Source organism: Pleurodeles waltl, chromosome 8, assembly GCF_031143425.1.
Source record: "Pleurodeles waltl isolate 20211129_DDA chromosome 8, aPleWal1.hap1.20221129, whole genome shotgun sequence".
NCBI lineage: Eukaryota > Metazoa > Chordata > Amphibia > Caudata > Salamandridae > Pleurodeles > Pleurodeles waltl.
The window spans coordinates 1,495,300,535-1,495,319,309 of record NC_090447.1 but is presented as its reverse complement, the minus strand read 5'-3'; the positions used below and the strand labels follow the sequence as shown (position 1 = coordinate 1,495,319,309).

At 48.7% G+C, this 18,775-nt stretch overlaps 1 long non-coding RNA gene across 1 annotated transcript; it reads left to right on the top strand.

The window, feature by feature from the left end:
• Nucleotides 1-17,569: 17,569 nt before the first annotated feature.
• Nucleotides 17,570-18,252, top strand: LOC138249268 (uncharacterized). Its single transcript, XR_011194817.1, has 5 exons — nucleotides 17,570-17,635; nucleotides 17,733-17,792; nucleotides 17,881-17,942; nucleotides 18,038-18,102; nucleotides 18,190-18,252. It is a non-coding gene; the product is annotated as an uncharacterized lncRNA (long non-coding RNA).
• Nucleotides 18,253-18,775: the final 523 nt, after the last annotated feature.

Genomic DNA, 18,775 nt, shown 5'->3' with positions numbered 1-18,775 from the left:
AATGTGCAATCACATGGGATTGCATGACAGCAGGAGCAAAGAATGCATGTTGTATGTGTTGGTTGATTGTAAATTGAGCTCTGTGTATGTTGACACAGCGATCTCAAACCATAACTAGCTGTGTTAGGCTATTGTTTTGAAGCCAGTTCATGACTTACCATGGCCTCAGCTCTGCACATAGGCACCACATGCCAATTGGCTGTTTGCTCCATGATGTACTGAACTGCATGTAAGTACCCTATATGGTGTTTAATGTATGTCTTAATGCTCATTCTGCAGAGAGCCGTGCCTGTCTAATGGTTCTCACAGTATATGTTGTATTCTGGGCTGGTATCAAATCCATTTTGTTATGCAAGTTTGACGCTTGGCCCACACCCTGTATCCATGCATAGAATGTTCAGACGCTAAATCATGCTTCAGTGCTAATATGCAGCTTATTGCGCCTCTGACCACTGATTTGAATGGAAAGGTTATCAGGGGCAGGCTGTTGATCTGTGAATGATGTGCTGTTTCCATATTTGTCAATGTGTTTTAGATAGCCTTGACAGGTACCTTGGTACTCACAGCCCTGTTGTTACCTTCATACTGCTCACATGTGTCCTGTGCTGGGTCATTCAATTTCGGTCACTGCATAAGTGAAAACAGTGTGTTGCTTACTGATGAGCCATGATATGTGACTGGGGCACATAGCAGGATATGTACAATGCATGCCCATGTCTTTCCAAAGGCACCCTAGGTTACACAGGTGTTAAGGGAACACACATATGCAGAAGTTTTTTTTGTGTTGATGAGACACACAGACCCCCACCTCCTGAACTATTATGTGCCTGCATCTGTATCTGCACATGTCTACACATGGGCTGGTTTCACTCTCTGTGTGCCCACTATGCCACTCCCTTCATGGTGAGCCAAGGGCAATAGTGGAGTTTCTAGGCTGGCTGTGGCCTGTAGGGACTGTATGCTGCAGTTTATAATCTGGGAAAGTGGATGTGTATGTGCATTCTTGGCTGAGGGGTTCACCTGTCAGTAGCCACTTGGTGTGATGTGTCTCGTAGTGTTTCTGATCTCTGTCAGGTTGCTAGCTCATGTCCCACAGAAGTCACAGTTGACCTACCTAAACAGTGCAGGGCCTGAGCTGGGTGGTGTGTAGGGCAGCATTCTGGGGAGTGATTGTAATCATGTCCCTGTGTCTAATAACTGCAATGTGCCACACATGGGCAGTATGGTCAGGACAGGATGTTCGTACCTTGGCACACTGGCATGTATGTAACTCAGCCATCCTATATGGGACATTTTGACAAGATGTTCTGTGTTGTCTTTTTCATCCATGCAGGTCAATGCCCATCAGGAGGAGGAGATTTGGAGAGTCATCACCAAGAAGGTGCAGGCCCTGGGGGTCCACAGCCAGCAGAGCGCTCACTGCCGGAAGAGGTGGGAGGACCGGAGACGCTGGGCCTGAAAGATTGCGGAGGCCCAGCTGGGGCTGTTCTAATATGGAGGGGGTGCCCATCGGACAATAACCCCCTCGAATGGCTTGCATTTTTGGCAATGGCCTACCCGGAGTTGTATGGGCGTTTGAGGGCAGCACAGCAGCCACAAGGGGGTGAGTACAAGGCAAAGTTCTGCTTCTCCTTTTGCCAGGTAATTAAGTGAAGGACTCACTGCTCCCCCTGAGAAGGAGGGATATGCCATGTGTCACAGATTGTATGAGAGCTTATTTTTGTAGGCAGGTCATGTGTTTCCAACTGGTGTGCTTTTCCCTTTGGACCTGGGACTTAGGACAAAATTGTGGGGTATCCTCAGACCTATTGCTTTGCAGGGACCACATATGGCTGTGTGAAGTGAACAAATATTTACTATTTGTTCTGCTAGTGGGTGTTAGTTTTCTCCAACAGATCACTCCTCCCAAAATGTTACAGGCCAAAGGTAAGTAGCATGTGGATCACTGTTCTCTGCCTTGTGTCTGGGAATATGTGTAGGTTGACATCTGCCACCCAGGACCTAGTTATCTTCAGTGTATGATGGGTGCTGGTGCCTCCCTGCAGTCTGTGATGCGTAGGTGTCCATCATACATGTCACATGACTTACATTGCTAATTGTTGGCACCTGTAGCTAACTACTCACCTCTGGTAAGTGGGGAATGTGCATTGATCTGAGTGATGTGTCATCACTGTTTCCAACAGCCCTTGATCCTACATGTCAGCATTTGCTCCATTCTCCTAAGGATACATATCTATGCTGCGGTTTTAGAATGTGCTACCCATGTTGATGGGATGATGTCTGGAGTCTCTCACATATATGTGCATGGGGAACTGTTGTTGTAATGGTACATCTACAATGGTGGTCCATTTCCTGTGGTGCTACCATCAGGAGTCTGTCACCATCATACGTTGTCTGACGGATACCTTCATGCCTTATAGCATGTCATTAGTTATGTTAAACTGCAGTCGTAATGAGGGACATGCCAGATAGGGCCAGAGTGTGGATCCACTTTGTGTTTCTATGTACCCTTTATGTGGATTTATGTTGAAAAGTGCACTGCACCTGTGTAATGATTAGGCACTGTGTCCTGACTGTTGGAGTGCATCATGGAGTGACTTGCAGTGATGTTTGGATCACATGTGTTTGGGGACTGGAATTCATCCACAGACAGGTGCCATGCTTGCCATGCCTGATATGTGGGTAGTGATGTAGCTTCTCATTGGTCAACAATTTGGTGTCCTTCTGTTTGTAACTGCAAGTTCTGTGTCTCTCTAACATGCACCATACTGTTGTTTACTCATAAGGCACTCAGATGTGAACATTGTGGTGAGTGTCAGATATTGGTGGTGGCTATCCTAGTCCTTACTGGATCATTATTGTGTGTATTCTGGAGACATCTCTCCAAGAGATTTTGAACATGACTTCATTGTTGTTCCTTGCAATGCCGGAGTCGGGGCATGTCTGAGTGTTATTTCTACTACTTCCTAGACTCATTTTGTACGGGTGTCACTTGTGGAACTGTACATTGTTGTGATGTGTCCATAGTGACATGGGCATTTCCATGTCACCCACTCCAGGTTTTTGCAGATTGGTACATGTGTCAGCTGCATTTCCTACCTCTGATATAGTTGGTAAATCATGTCAGTGCAGAATAGATGTGTGCCTGAGCTTGTGTCTGTGTATTTGGTATAGTACCTTACAATGGCATTCAATTGTTGGCTATGGGTTCACTGGGGTCTGCTGCATGTGGCACAGGTTTGTGGATGGAGTGGTTCCAGCAGGCAGGTCGCTCCTCGCGCCGCCGCCCCGCGCCGCCTCCTTTCCACATCCGTCTTTCCTTTTGAATTTCCCCTGCCGCTGCATCTCTGTGGCCCCTCCCGCTTCCCCCACCTCCTTCTCCATCTGTCTTTACCTTTTCGGAATTTCCCCTGCCGCTGCGTCCCTGTGGCTCCTCCCGCCTCCCCCACCTCCTCACCGTCCGTCTTTACCTTTTCTGAATCTCCCCTGCCGCTGCGTCCCTGCGGCCCCTCCCACCTCCCCCCACCTCCTCACCGTCTGTCTTTACCTTTTCTGAATCTCCCCTGCCGCTGTGTCCCTGCGGCCCCTCCTGCCTCCCCCCCACATCCTCACCGTCTGTCTTTACCTTTTCTGAATCTCCCCTGCCACTGCGTCCCTGTGGCCCCTCCCACCTCCCCCACTTCCTCACTGCCCGTCTTTACCTTTTCTGAATCTCCCCTGCCGCTGCGTCCCCTCCTGCCTCCCCCCACCTCCTCACTGTCGGTTTTCTCCTTCTTTTTTTTCCCGCCGCTGCCATCCCCTGTGGCCCCACCACCCCAGCCATCCCATTCACCCAGCTCTCCCTCCTCCCAGCTGCCACTCCCTCCCTCCTCCCCATTTATGGCAGCCGCGGCGCAGTAGCGAGGAGCAACCCTTGACCCTGCTTCCAGCAGGCAGGTCGCTCCTCGCGCGCCGCCCCGCCTCCTTTCCACGTCCGTCTTTCCTTTTGAATTTCCCCTGCCGCTGTGTCCCTGAGGCCCCTCCCGCCTCCCCCCACCTCCTTGTCCATCCGTCTTTACCTTTTCTGAATTTCCCCTGCCGCTGTGTCCCTGCGGCCCCTCCCGCCTCCCCCCACCTCCTCACCGTTCGTCTTTACCTTTTTCGGAATCTCCTCTGCCGCTGCGTCCCTGCGGCCCCTCCCGTCTCCCCGTCCGTCTTTACCTTTTCTGAATCTCCCCTGCTGCTGCATCCCTGCGGCCCCTCCCGCCTCCCCCCACCTCCTCACCGTCCGTCTTTACCTTTTCTGAATCTTCCCTGCCACTGCGTCCCTGCTGCCCCTCCCGCCTCCCCCCACCTCCTCACCTTCTGTCTTTACCTTTTCTGAATCTCCCCTGCCACTGCGTCCCTGTGGCCCCTCCAGCCTCCCCCACTTCCTCACTACCCGTCTTTACCTTTTCTGAATCACCCCTGCCGCTGCGTCCCTGCGTCCCCTCCCGCCTCCCCCCACAGCCTCATCGTCCGTTTTTTCCTTCTTTTTTTTCTCGCCACTGCCATCCCCTGCGGTCCCACCCCACCAACCTTCCCATTCGCCCAGACCTCCCTCCTCCCAGCTGCCACTTCCTCCCTCCTCCACATTTATGGCAGCTGCGGTGCGGATATGCCGCTGGCACGCTAAAGGGGCGCCAAAGGCAAGCCCATCTGCACCCGTCCGCCCCAAGATCGCACCCAGCGCCAGTCCCCCTGGCCCCCTCAGACTAATCTACTCCCCCATCACCCTCCACTCACTCAACCCAGGCCCTCGCCCCAACTGCACCCTCTCCAGCCCCACACACACTCATGGCCCCTTCACCTGCCACACCTGTCATTTCTCCTGCTCCTCATCCCTCACACCACACACCAACCATAGCGACTCCCCCTACAACAAACACAACACCCCCAACGCAATACTCACCTACTCTGCCCCACCCCACCCCACACCACTCCACAACCAGAACACACCCTGCAACAAAACCCCAATGCACCACATGAGCACCACCCTTCACAGCCACCTCAACTGCCTGCTCCTCAACACCCGCTCCTTTCACAAACATGCCATAGAACTCTGGGACCTCATCACATCACACTCACCTGACAGCGCCTTCCTCATGGAAACCTGGACCAACCCCTCCTCGGAACCCAACATAGCCATCGCCACCCCCAAGGGATACAAAATCCAATGCAAAGACCGCCTCAACAGGCCAGATGGTGGCATCGCCATCCTACACAGGGACACCATCAAAGTCACCACCAGCTCCCAAGACACTATCGACAACACAAAACACATGCACTTCCTAATCCACATTAACAACAACTCCACCCTCAGAGGTACACTAATCTACAAACCACCAGGACCACGCCCGCCTTCTGCGACACTATTGCTGACACCATCAGCTCGCATGCTCTCACCTCCACAGACTACATCCTCCTCAGTGATTTCAACTTTCACTTGGAGAACCTTCAAGACCACAACTCTACCTCCCTCATAGACAACCTCACCAACCTCGTACTCAAACAACTGGTCACCGCACCCATCCACTCAGCAGGACACACGCTCAACGCAATTTTCACCTCAAGCCAACACATAGCCTACACCCACACCACCGAACTCCTCTGGACTGACCACCACTGCGTCCACTTCTCCTTCACCAAACCCCCCACACACCACCACCAACACACCGCACCTTACCGCATGTGGGACAAGATCCCCACAGAACGCCTGAACTCCCAACTGGCTCACAACCTCCCCCCCCACACCAACGACCCCACACAGGAGCACACAACCTCTCTAAATGGATCACTACCTGCGCAAACACACTAGCCCCCCTCAGAGAACCCATCGTCACCCGCAACATCAAGAACGCCCTATGGTTCACCCCCGAACTCCAAGACTTCAAGCGCAAATGCCGCCAAGCGGAGAAAATATGGCAACAAGAACTCTCTACAACCAACTTCTCCACCCTCAAAGCCACAATCCGCACCCATCACCAACTCATACGCACCACCAAAAGAGCCCACTACAAGACATGCCTTGACAACAACTCTCAAAACAGCAGAGAACTCTTCACCATCATTAAAGAGCTAGCCAAACCCAAAGCCAGCAACATAGACCCCGCACACACACACAGCCCCTATGTGACGCCCTCTCCAACCACTTCCACCACAAAATCCTAGACATCCACAACAGCTTCATACCACACACACCCACCACACACAACCCTCACTCACCCAACTCAAGCCCAACTCACGACCCCCCCATCACCACACTCTCCACCTGGGCCCCACCACACATGAAGAAACCAAAAAAAACATGAACTCCATCCACTCTGGATCCCCCTCTGACCCCTGTCCACATTGCATCTACAACAAAGCCAGCCCTACTATCGCCCCCACACTCCGCGACATAATCAACTCCTCTTTCGACTCCGCCACCTACCCAGACCCCTGGAAGCACGCGGAAATCACCGCTCTCCTAAAAAAAACAAAGCCGACCCGGAGATCCTCTCAAACTATCGCCCCATCTCCCTCCTCCCTTTCCCCGCCAAGGCTGCAGAGAAACTAGTCAACGCCCACCTATCCCACTTCCTCGAAGAAAACAACACTCTTGACCCCCCACAATCCGGGTTCCGCAAGAACCACAGCACGGGAACTGCCCTCATCGCATGCAATGACGACACCAGGACCAAAGTCGACAAAGGCGAGACCGTCACACTCATCCTCCTAGACCTCTCCGCAGCCTTTGACACTGTCTGCCACCACACACTCCGCACACGCCTCCACAACATGGGAATTCGCCACAAAGCCTTAGACTGGCTCACCTCCTTCTTCACTGACCAGACCCAGAAAGTCCGCCTCCCACCTTTCCACTTCACCGCTACCAAGATTATCTGCTGAGTACCCCAAGGGTCCTCCCTCAGCCCCACACTCTTCAACATTTACATGATCCCCCTAGCCAAAATCCTCTGACCACACAGAATCACCATCCTCTCCTACGCAGATGACACCCAACTCATCCTCTCCCTCACCCGCAACCCCACCACCGCCGAAACCAACACACACGCTACTCTCCTCGACACCGCCAACTGGATGACAACTAACCACCTCAAGCTTAACTCCAACAAAACCGAGATCATCATCTTCGACCCGAACAAAACCATATGGGATGACTCCTGGTGGCCCAACGCCCTAGGCCCCGCACCCACCCCCACAAACCACGCACGCAACCTCGATATCATCCTGGACCCCTCCCTCTCCATGACACAACAAATTAATGCACTAACCTCCTCCTGCTTCCACACACTCCGCACTCTAAAAAAATCCTTCCAATGGATTCCCCCAGAGACCAGGAAGACAGTCACCCATGCACTCATCAGCAGCAGACTTGACTACGGTAACGCCCTCTACGCCGGCACCACCCTCAAACTCAAACGCAAACTCCAGAGAAACCAGAACACAGCCGCATGCCTCGTCCTTGGCCTCGCCCACCACAAACGAATCTAAACACACCTAAAATCTCTTCACTGGCTCCCCATAGACAAGAGAATCACTTTCAAGATCCTCATCCACGCACACAAATCCCTCCACAACACCGGCCCAACCTACCTCAACGAAAGAGTGAACTTCCACACTCCCACCCGCAACCTCGGATCAGTCGACCTCGCACTAGCTACAGTCCCCCGCATCCATAGAAGCACCACAGGAGGCAGGGCCTTCTCCTACCTCGCCCCCACAACCTGGAACCTCCTCCCCACCAACCTCCGCAAAACCAAAGACCTCCTACTCTTTAGAAAAAACCTCAAGACATGGCTGTTCGAACAGTAACCCCACCTTACCCCCCCTCACTAGCGCCTTCAGACCCTCACGGGTGAGTAGCGCGCTCTATAAATTTTTTGATTGATTGATTGTTTTACCTAGCTGTGGTATGGTTGGTGTGGCTGCTAGACTTCATCCATGCAATTGCAGTTGTCTGTGGTCATCCTTTTCTCATGTGTCAATTCTGTAATTCCAGATGACATACATGGTTATGTTATGGCACATGATTGTGCCACATAGGTGGCATTTTTTGTGGGAGACTCCTTGACATGATGGCATGGTTGGTCTCTCAGAGTCGAGACTTTACATCCTCAGATTCCTCCTCCAGTGGCCCCTCCCTAGTGGTGGCAGACCCATCAGGGAATCCCCCCCACCATCTTGGTCCACCACCCCGTTCTATCACCACCCTCCCTGTTGCTCCCCACCCAGTTGGCTGTGCCTGCTCACCCAGGAGGGTGAACATCTCCTTTGCTGCAGACACCTCTTCCCCAGCCCCTGTCCCCCCAGCTGCCCTCAGTGAGGAGGCTATTGATCTCCGAAGAAACATCTCTGTTGGTCAGTCCACCATCATAAATGCCATCCAAGGATTGGCAACCCAACTCCAGCAGACAGATGCGTTCCTGAGGGGCATTCACGGTGCAATGGCTGGCCTACAGAGATCTCTCCAGGCTCTGGCCTCCACACTGATGTCAGCCAGTCACCCCTTGTCTTCTGCCCCCCCTCCACCTCCCTCTTCCCAGTCCAAATCCCCCTTCCCCAACCTACCCAAAGCACACAGACAGATTCCAATGCATCCACCTCAACAGACAACCGGAGCGCTCACAAACAGAAGCACTACAAGACATACCGTCATGCACACAAACAACATTCACCTGCAGACATAGCAACAGTCACTACTTTCCCTGACACCCCCCACCTCCAGCATCACACACACAGTATCTGGCATACCTACAGACACCACCACAACAGTCACCGAAACAGCCACCACACCCATCCCCCCTCAGACACCACCCCAACAGACCCTCAGACATCCATCCCTATCACCACACCTGCAGACACCACAACTACAGACACACCTATGTGCACCACATCCAGCATACCTGCAGTCACCACCCCAACAGACAAACACCCACCCACCCACCACGGCATCCCCCAGCACCTTCACCCCCTCAGCCCAAGACACATAAATGCCCTCACTCACCCACCCAACAGTCACCCACCCCACACAAGCATCCCAAGGGCATATCCCAGCCCCTCCAATTCTCCTCTCCCCAAGACATATAAACGCCCTCATTTACCCACCCAACAGACACCCAACCCACACAAGCATACCTCCCACAAGCATGCACCCAAGACATCCAGTACTACATGTCAGACAACCACTTCCTCAACCTCCAAATCCCGACGCCCTTCTGATCTCAGTCCCCGTGTGTCTAAAAAACGTTTTCTTTGTGAGCTAGACCTTACCCCTGTTCTCCTCCTCCCAGTACCACACCCAAACGGTCTGCATTCCTCCCCAAGGCCATCCCTTCCACCTCCAAGGCCTCCCCTGCCCCTTGCAAAGGCCCATATGCCTACCCCACCAAGAAGCCCACCCCTCCCAAAAAGGACCCCCCTGAAGCGCAAGCCCAAACCCCCCTCCAAAACCTGACCCCCCCTACACCCAGATAACCCCAGAGGTGCCTGCCTGACCCCTTGATGCCTCTTACTGTGGAGTTTGGCAACAACACATTGCCATTATTTGGACACCGTACGGATTGGCATTTTTGCCTTGGACTTACTGCCCTTTGTTGATTAAACCCAAACAGGTGTTGGTTTGTTGGGTACACCTTTATCCTGCATTTCCTTTCCTAGTTTTCTGTTGTTCCTAAGTGACTTTGATTGTGTGCTTGTAGTTGTGTTTGTGCCTGCTTGATGCTCCATGTGGAGTTGTTTGCAGTATGTGAGTTTGTGTGGAGTGCTGTTGTCCCCCAAGAGAAGGATATCTGTTGTGTGATGGTGTGTGTATATGCAATGTTGGTGTCATGGCATTGTGTAGTGTTTGTTGTGGAAAGTATTTATTTTTCTGTTGTGCAATGTGGGCATGTATGGTTTTGGATGTGTCCCCCTGATATCAAAAATTGTAAAAATGTGATGTGTGTTTTCTTGGGTTTTCTTATTGCAGACATGGAGTGTGTTAAGTTATACTAGGTTGCTTTGCATTTGAGTGTGCATGTGTCCATTTAAGTGTGTGTCCCTTGCAGCTAGTTCGTGTAGAGGTATGTCCCATGGTGTAGGAGTTGTACATGCTTTGTAGACTTGCCCTTGCCCATTGTGTAGCTGTGCATGACAATTGGTTTTGGTATTGTTTGTATCTGATATCCATGTAGGGCAATTTACTGTGTGCATGTTGTTTGAGGGCCCTGTTCAAAGTGATATGTATCCCAGTGCAGCCTCCTTCCATGTACGCTCCTAAGGCTCGCCTTCCCAGCTGTGCAGATATTTTTGTTCAGGTGCTCTTTGTCTCTTTTGTCTAGTTGTCTCTCTGTGTTTTGTGCATGCCATTATGTTTCCTTTGTGCTGTGTGTGTGTGTGTGATGTGTGTGTCCATTGCAGGGCTGTTTCATGGAATTATTGTATATGTTCGATGGATATGTGTGTTGTATGTGTGGACAGTTCCTGCCAGTGTTGGTTGTGAATGTGTGAGTTTTATTTGTAAATGTGCAGTAGATGTGGTGATGTTGCTGTGTGTGACAATGTTGTGTAGCCTTCAGTGTCCCTGTGTCTGAGCTGTGTGTCTGTGTGTATTTGTGTAGTGTTGCAGTGCAGTGTGTGTGTGCTGACCAAAGTATGCGTATTGTGAGTGTGTGGGTGTCTGTGTTGATGTCTGTTTGTGGGTGTCTGTTGTGTGACACATAGTTGCTGACCCTGCCCCCCACCTATAATGTGTTTCCCGGCGCTTTGTGCTGTTTTTAAATGTTAATGATACAGGTTGGTGTGTGTACTTACAGTTGCTGTCGTCCACTGCGACATTGATTTAGTTGTCTGTGGGTGAGCAGAAGCAGCGGCATGACATTTTTGTAGGGCTCCATGGTGGCTCCGGGCATATGAGGTTTCCTCTAGGTGAGTGTCTCCTTTTATACTGTCCGTTTCCGCCAGCTTGTTCATGGTGGTTGGACGGACACAGTCTCATTGACAGTGTGCAACCTTGTAATGGGTCGCCGGAAACACAGGCTCCACAGGCCTGTTTGTGCTTCCAGGTGACCGTGGCGGTTTGTATTGCCTGGCGGTGGAGGCGCATCATTGACGGTTTTCTGTCTGTACGACCGCTCAACTCATAATGCAACGGTCTGCTCCACCAAACCATTGACGGTCGGACCACCACTGCCAACATGGTAGTCTTCGGACTGCCAAACTCGTAATCAACCCTTAAACCTTAGCATACGTTTCTTTTCAAGAAAGGTATCCAGGCAATATGTTCTTTTTTCCCACGTTAGACATTCTAATGGTACCCGCTGTTTGTAGCTTGCCCTAGAAGGAACCGAAATAATAGCCAAAAGATAGAGAAATTTGTTTGATTTTGTTTGAACAATGTGCGGTGGAAGAAAATGATTTTGTGTTCTCAGAATGGAATCAACAAAAGGTTTCTTGTGCTATGGGTACCCGCTTCTCAGTGTTCAAGAAAAACAATACTAAGCAGCAATACGACGTTTCCGCTCACTGTTTTTCTCCATTAGAAACTCCCAATTTCATTGTTATTAACGGGCAGTGTCAATAAATCGCAGATAGTGATAATGTTTTAACTGTGGTTCACTTTCTCTCAGCAGCATTTTCTTGACATTACAGCTTAGCAAACAGGGGTTTGCTTCCCAGGCATTCCCACTGATTGAAACTGGGCTTCTGAAGGTGTTTTTGTTTCACATTAACCGATTTCCCCAAATCTACACACTTCCATTCCATATACGATGCCTCGGTTGCCGATGTGTTACTGATTTTGTGTTTATCGGAAGGGCAACATGACACATTGGCCCAGAGTGTGAACAGGCCAATAAGATGCAATTCAAATATCGGCGATTCATGCGGGATCGGTTTATTGAGAAGTAGAGATTTTATATTTAGCGCACATTTGTGGAATCATTAAACTCAATGGAATCCTGTTTGATAAAGGCAAGTGCCTGTTCACACTGCGGTGCAACTGAGCAATATGTACCGTAAATTCGACCTTGAGGCTCCTGAGATCAACATCAGATTTTCTGGTGTAGGCATCCTTTGCCCATAAAACAATATTAGGTTTATACGTTCATTAAATATGTTGCTTTTTATATATCAGATTATATGAACATTTTATCTTTTCGTTTATCTCTCCAGACAAAGGGTTACTGCTTTTAGGCTGGTAAAACTGCCCACACCCGCTCTAATACAGCAATATCAGCACGACTTGTGTTTCGCTTTCACCAGGGATCTTTGGAGGAGTAAAGCTGGATACAGACAGGAGAAAGGCAGTCGGTGTTTGTGAATCTAAGCTTTTTTGAGGCCTAGAATGATACCTCCAGTATACGCAACATACCACTACAGTAAAGGCTTTCTACATGCCAGATACTAAGCAGCAATATGACGTTTACGCTCAGCGTTTTTCTCCATTAGAAAATTCCAATTTCGGTGTTATTAACGGGCAGTGTCAATAAATCGCAGAAAGTGATAATGTTTTAACTGTGGTTCACTTTCTCTCAGCAGAATTTTCTTGACATTACAGCTTAGCAAGCAGGGGTTTGCTTCCCAGGCATTCCCACTGATTGAAACTGGGCTTCTGAAGGTGTTTTTGTTTCACATTAACCGATTTCCCCAAATCTCCATACTTCCATTCCATATACGATGCCTCGGTTGCCGAATGTGTCAGTGATTTTGTATTTATCGGAAGGGCAACATGACACATTGGCCCAGAGTGTGAACAGGCCAATAAGATGCAGTTCAAATATTGGCGATTCATGCGGGTCTGTTTATTGAGAAGTAGAGATTATATATTTAGCGCACATTTGTGGAATCATTAAACTCAAAGGAATCCTGTTTGATAAAGGCAAGTGCCTGTTCACAGTGCGGTGCAACTGAGCAATATGTACGTTAATTCGACCTTGAGGCTCCTGAGATCAATATCAGATTTTCTGGTGTAGGCATCTTTTGCCCATAAAACAATATTAAATATTACGTTCATTAAATATGTTGCTTTTTATATATTAGATTATATAAACATTTTGGGCCTCATTCCAACCGAGGGGGGCGGCGGTCGCTGCCCGCCTGGCGGGAATCGCCATATGGCGGCTCCGCGGTCGAAAGACCGCTGGGGCCATTCCGACCTTCCCGTTGGGCCGGCGGGCGCTAACATTGTTAGCGCCCGCCGGCCCAGCGGGAAGGCTGCCTGCAACACAGAAGCCGGCTCCGAATGGAGCTGGCGGTGTTGCAGGTGTGCGACGGGTGCAGTTGCACCCGTCGCGCTATTCACTGTCTGCTAAGCAGACAGTGAAAAGCTTCATGGGGCCCTGTTAGGGGGCCCCTGCACTGCCCATGCCAGTACACCCGTACACCAGTTCCCGCCATCCTGTTCCGGTGAAAACCGCCAGAAACAGGCTGGCGGGAGGTTAATCCGGCGGGAATCCGCCGGACCCGGCTGGGCGACCGTGGCTCTACCGCTGCGGTCGGAATGACGAATGAAGCACCGCCAGCCTGTTGGCGGTGCTTCCGTCATTCGCCACCCTGGCGGTCTATGACCGCCAGGGTCGGAATGAGGGCCTTTATCTTTTAGTTTATCTCTCCATACAAAGGGTTACTGCTTTTAGGCTGGTAAAACTGCCCACACCCGCTCTAATACACCAATATCAGCACGACTTGTGTTTTGCAGCCGGTGTTTGTGAATCTAAGCTTTTTTGAGGCCTAGAGTGATACCTCCAGTATACGCAACATACAGAGGAGCTCTGGCAAGCTCATGAGTTAGGTTGGGGCATCCCAGGTGAACTGCACCAGAGACAATCTCTTTTATTCACTTTGAACACTCTCTTGTAGTTAATTTCCAATATATATCGTCATCGGGTCAGCAAAATTCCAGCCAGGCTTTAAAATGACATAAGTATCTATCGTTGCATATTTTCGGTTACATATATGTAATCGAAGCCAATGTGAAATAGAGGAAATGCATCTCAAGCACACGATGGGATCTGACTAGAGTTTTTTCTAACCTGTTAAGTGAACCAAGTATGTCTTAAAACTGTAGGTGGCACATATTTGTTTTACATTTTATCCACATTATCACTTAAAATACTTTAAGTTGGCGTACGAATTACAATTATTATCTCTCTCTACATATAAAAGGTTATTTTGTCTAGACGCCTTTTGGCCTTATCTACGCTTTCACAATGTTTGGTAGAGAATGCCACAGAGTCTCAGAGCAAGAACGGAATTTAACCACAGTCACATAATGTAGACAAAGGAGAGAGCCAGGATTCAACCGCTTGTCCCCCGTCTGCAAATTAGTAATTGAAGTGACATTTCTGCCAGTAAATGTATTTTTGTTAGTGTCAGCCTAGTTGTCTGCAGCAGGTTGTCCTTTGGTTTTGTTTGACAGTGAAATCCTTGCCGGATGTGGATAAGCACCCGTACACCGGAGCCCACATCTGCACTCTGAGTTCGGTTGAGGCACAAGTGTTCGGTATCTCACAGCACAATGTACTTGCTCCCTGGGCACCTTTTTTCACACACCTGGAATTGCAGATATTTTATTAATCATTCTGTTTAAACAGACGGTTGGAATTGTATATTCTAGCAATATTGCACAGGCGATATCGTCTGCCCTTAAACCTTTTACAGTGTGCAAAAACACCCACAAACAGATAGAGAACACAGCTGGCGTGCAGTACACAGGCTGAATAATGGATTGCTTCAGCGGGGGAATTTTCACACTGCTGCCTCGTGATGACATTGACATAATAATCCCTATTGACTGGCAGCTCGTGCTTCATAAATGCCAGGTAAAGTAGTTAACATATAAAATGGCCTGTAGAAACATGTTTTAACCATGTGCAGTGGAATGTGAACAGTATGGTGGCCCTTTCTTTATGGAGTTTTATATTGGGAATCGCCCTTGACCAACTATTCTCAACCTTAGTAAATTAGAATCAATTTTATTAAGTATTTTACTCCTTTTCACACCGATTTCCTGTGCATTGAGCGTCAATATAAATAACCCAATGTGCAGTGTATTCACAGGCTCAAATTCAACACACCCCTAAAAGCCAACAAACTATGAAGATACCTCAATTTATGGTCATTAATATATTCACACAACTCCGTAACATATTCAAAGAAACCCTTCTCCTAGATATATTCTCGACGGCAAGGACATATGAGTTCTAAGAACATATCTAGATATAATTAGATGCATATACATAAATATTTATATACAGTATTTATGTACTGAGCGGGGATATGGTCATGCTTTGTTTTCTACCAGCAGATGACCTGGCGTGAATAGCTTACTCTAAAAGGCTGGTGGGAACGAGTTCCTCTGCGCAGGTCCTAGGAGGTTGAAGAACCAGCCCTAGATGAAGCTCAGGGTGGTTTGAGTGAAACTCGTAGGTTTTCATTTGTTGATCTTAGGCTCTCGTGGGGATGTTGTGGAAAAGGATATCAGGGAGGTACTCAGTGACTATCCCAACGACTGCTTTATACACAAATATCAAGTTTGCATAGGGCTCTGAGTTGTGCAAATATACAGGCCAAGTGGTTATACTAGGAGCCTGCCTAACAGGTTTGTTTGTTCACATTATCTTTTTCGTGGCCTAACAGCCTAACCTTCTGTAAGGTACCCCACACTGAATTAAAATTATGTGCACTAACAGTGGGCATAAGGGATGAGCTGCAAAATTCAGGACGATAAGCATGGGTCTACTACTCCTGGTGAAAGCATAACAAAATGCTACTTGTATGAAAGTCCTCAACTAAAAGTAAATATATCTGAGTAAGAAAGTGGCCTTAAAACTGCATACCTGCTGCTGACACTTTTCTAAACACCTTAACCCTTTAAAAATATTAGCGTATAGCAGAACAAATGTAGAACGTAGACAGAAAACAGAATCCAAAGTTAGGAACAGTATAGCTTGAGGCCTCGATCATTAGAGGTCAGCATCACTTTGAATAAGACAACCACTATAACTAGACAAGACATACAATACTGAATATATACTGGATATTGCTGAGCATACATATTGTCATTAGGGACATATTGGCATATTTGATTTACCTTTAAGTCCCTAGTAAAGTGCACTCCATGTGCCCAGGGCCTGTAAATTAAATGGTACCAGTGGACCTGCAGCACTGATTGCACCACCCACATAAGTAGACCTTTATCCACTTCTCAGGCCTGCCACTTGCCAACCCTTGAACTCCCCTTTTTCTACACAGGTCACCCCTAAGGTAGGCCCTAGGTATCCCATAGGCTAGCGTGCTGTGTAGGTAAAAGGCAGGACTCTGTTTGTGGCGACTTAGGGCCTCATTACAACCTCGGCGGTCTTTCAAAAAGACTGCAGAGGCTGTGGGACCAGAATACCGCCATTGCCGGCGGTATTCCTGGCTCCCTATTATGACTTTTCCGCTGGGCCAGCGGAAAAGTCACATCAACATTGCTGCCGGCTCGTAATAGAGCCGGCGGCAATGGTGATGTGCAGTGGGTGCAGTAGCACCCGTCGCGCATTTCGGGCAGTGATGTGCAGTGGGTACAGTAGCACCCGTCGCGCATTTCACTGCCCGAAATTCGGGCAGTGAAATGCGCAACGGGGCTATGCCTGGGGGCCCCTGCACTGCCCATGCCGTGTGCATGAGCAGTGCAGGGGCCCCCAGGGGCACACCAAGTCCCCTTACCGCCAGCCTTTCCATGGTGGTGTTTACCGCCACGGACAGGCTGGCGGTCGGGGACTCATAATCCCCAGGGCAGCGGTGCTGGCACTGCTGCCCTGGGGATTATGACCGCCAGGCGGAAGCCTGGCGGTATGTTGGAGGGGCCGGCGGTATGGCCGTGGCTATTGCGCCACGGTCATAATAGCTGGCGGAACACCGCCAGCCTGTTGGCGGTGTTACCGCCAGCTTACCGCCGGCCGCCAGGGTCGTAATGACCCCCATAGTGTCTTTTTTTTTTTTAACGCTAATGTAACTCCATATTTATACTTTGGCGCTACACCCGTCAAGCGCCAAAGTTTTGAAGTTAGCATCATTTTTTGCTTGCGGAAAACTACCTTGCATCAATGAGATGCAATGTGGGCGTTCCCGGCAACAAATCATGCAAAGCACCTTGCACCATACATACAAGACAAAAACAAGATTTAAAGGCACCTTCATTGCTCATTCACTGTCTGAATGACCTGAACACATTTTTTGTCAGCTTAAAAATGCTTATAAAATCTGATTAGTCATAGAGAGTGGGCGAGCAGATAACTTGAGGCCTGTAAAGGCTGTATCATAGAAGGTATAACGCATGATGTAGGTTTCTAAACGGATGATAATATGGAACCAGAGTTTGTCTAAACTGAAACACCAGGTAACTATTCAATTGCTCTGGAACTGTCATGCATAATGTTTTTGTAACTCCTATACCCTATGCTAAATATCTTCTTGCCAATTACAGACGGTCAACATTTGGATTTGAACGGCCAGAGGTGAGTACCAAGGAAGACCAGGTCTCTACATCAATCACGTTCATGATCCACATCTTTGCTTCTATTACAGGTTTGTCGGATCGAGCAAGTTATAGATTTGAATGGACCGACATGTGTAGAAGCATAAGGACCAGGTAATTATTTGGAAGGTACCTCATCTGGGTCACCTGGCACATTATAATATGACAACATGCTGTAACCAACTGTTAACCAACTTTTCTTTTGCTGCAGCCATCTCAGACAGTATTGGTCATAGATGAGGACGGGCAGACCGGAGTAGCAACAGAAAAAGTAGGTTATTATTTGCTAGTTTTTCCTTATGGTGCAACTGAGACATTGAAACGTTCAGGTGCTTTAATCAGTTTTGGCTCTTGTACAGGCATATTGGACCCTGCTACACAAATTTGAACAGGCACACCTGAGTAGAAGCAGAAAGACAAGGTAATAATGTAGGAGATTTTCATTGTGGTGCACCTAGTACAGTGGAATATGACAACCTACTTTAACCACCTTACCCACCTTTTCTTCTGTTGCAGTCATCTCCGACAGCACTACTCATATATTACAAAAAGGCGCATGTGAGTAGAAGCAGCAAGACAAGGTAATTATTTAGTAGATTTCACTTGTGATGCACCTAGTACATTATAAAATGAAAACATTCTTCAACCCTTTTTTTGTTCTTTTGCAGGCTTCTTAGACAGCGCTAACATTGGTTAGAAAAGGCAGACGTGACTACAAGCAGAAAAAACAGGTAATTATTTAGTCGTTTTTCCTTGTAGTACATCTTGAACACAAGCATGTGTGGAACCATTTGTCTTCTTCTATTGCAAACATCTTAGACAATGTTACATCTACAAGCAGGTGTGAGATCAAACAGAAAGGCCCAGGTAATTACTTGCTACATTTTCCAAGAGATAGCTCAGTCTTGTCTGGTAGATTGCATTCAATAGCATAAAAAACAACTTTAAATAATGTTCCTCACTTTAAATAATGTCTTTTTTTTTGCAGGCTTTGCGGCACAGTAGGCTCAGACTGATTGCCACCAAAATGTTCAAGCGCAACGCTGTGACTTCTGCAGAGAGCAGTGCTTCACCACAAAGAAAGAAATGCTGTCTTGTGTTCAAAGAAGAATGGCTGAAAGAAATTGTGGAGACTGAGACATAGAAGTCATGGAGCAGGGTTCGCGTACAACTGGGAGAGCTATTTCTATACAATCCAGAAGTAGGCCTGATTTGCAAAGTATGTGCCGAAGCAAAGATCGCAGGGGACTTTTC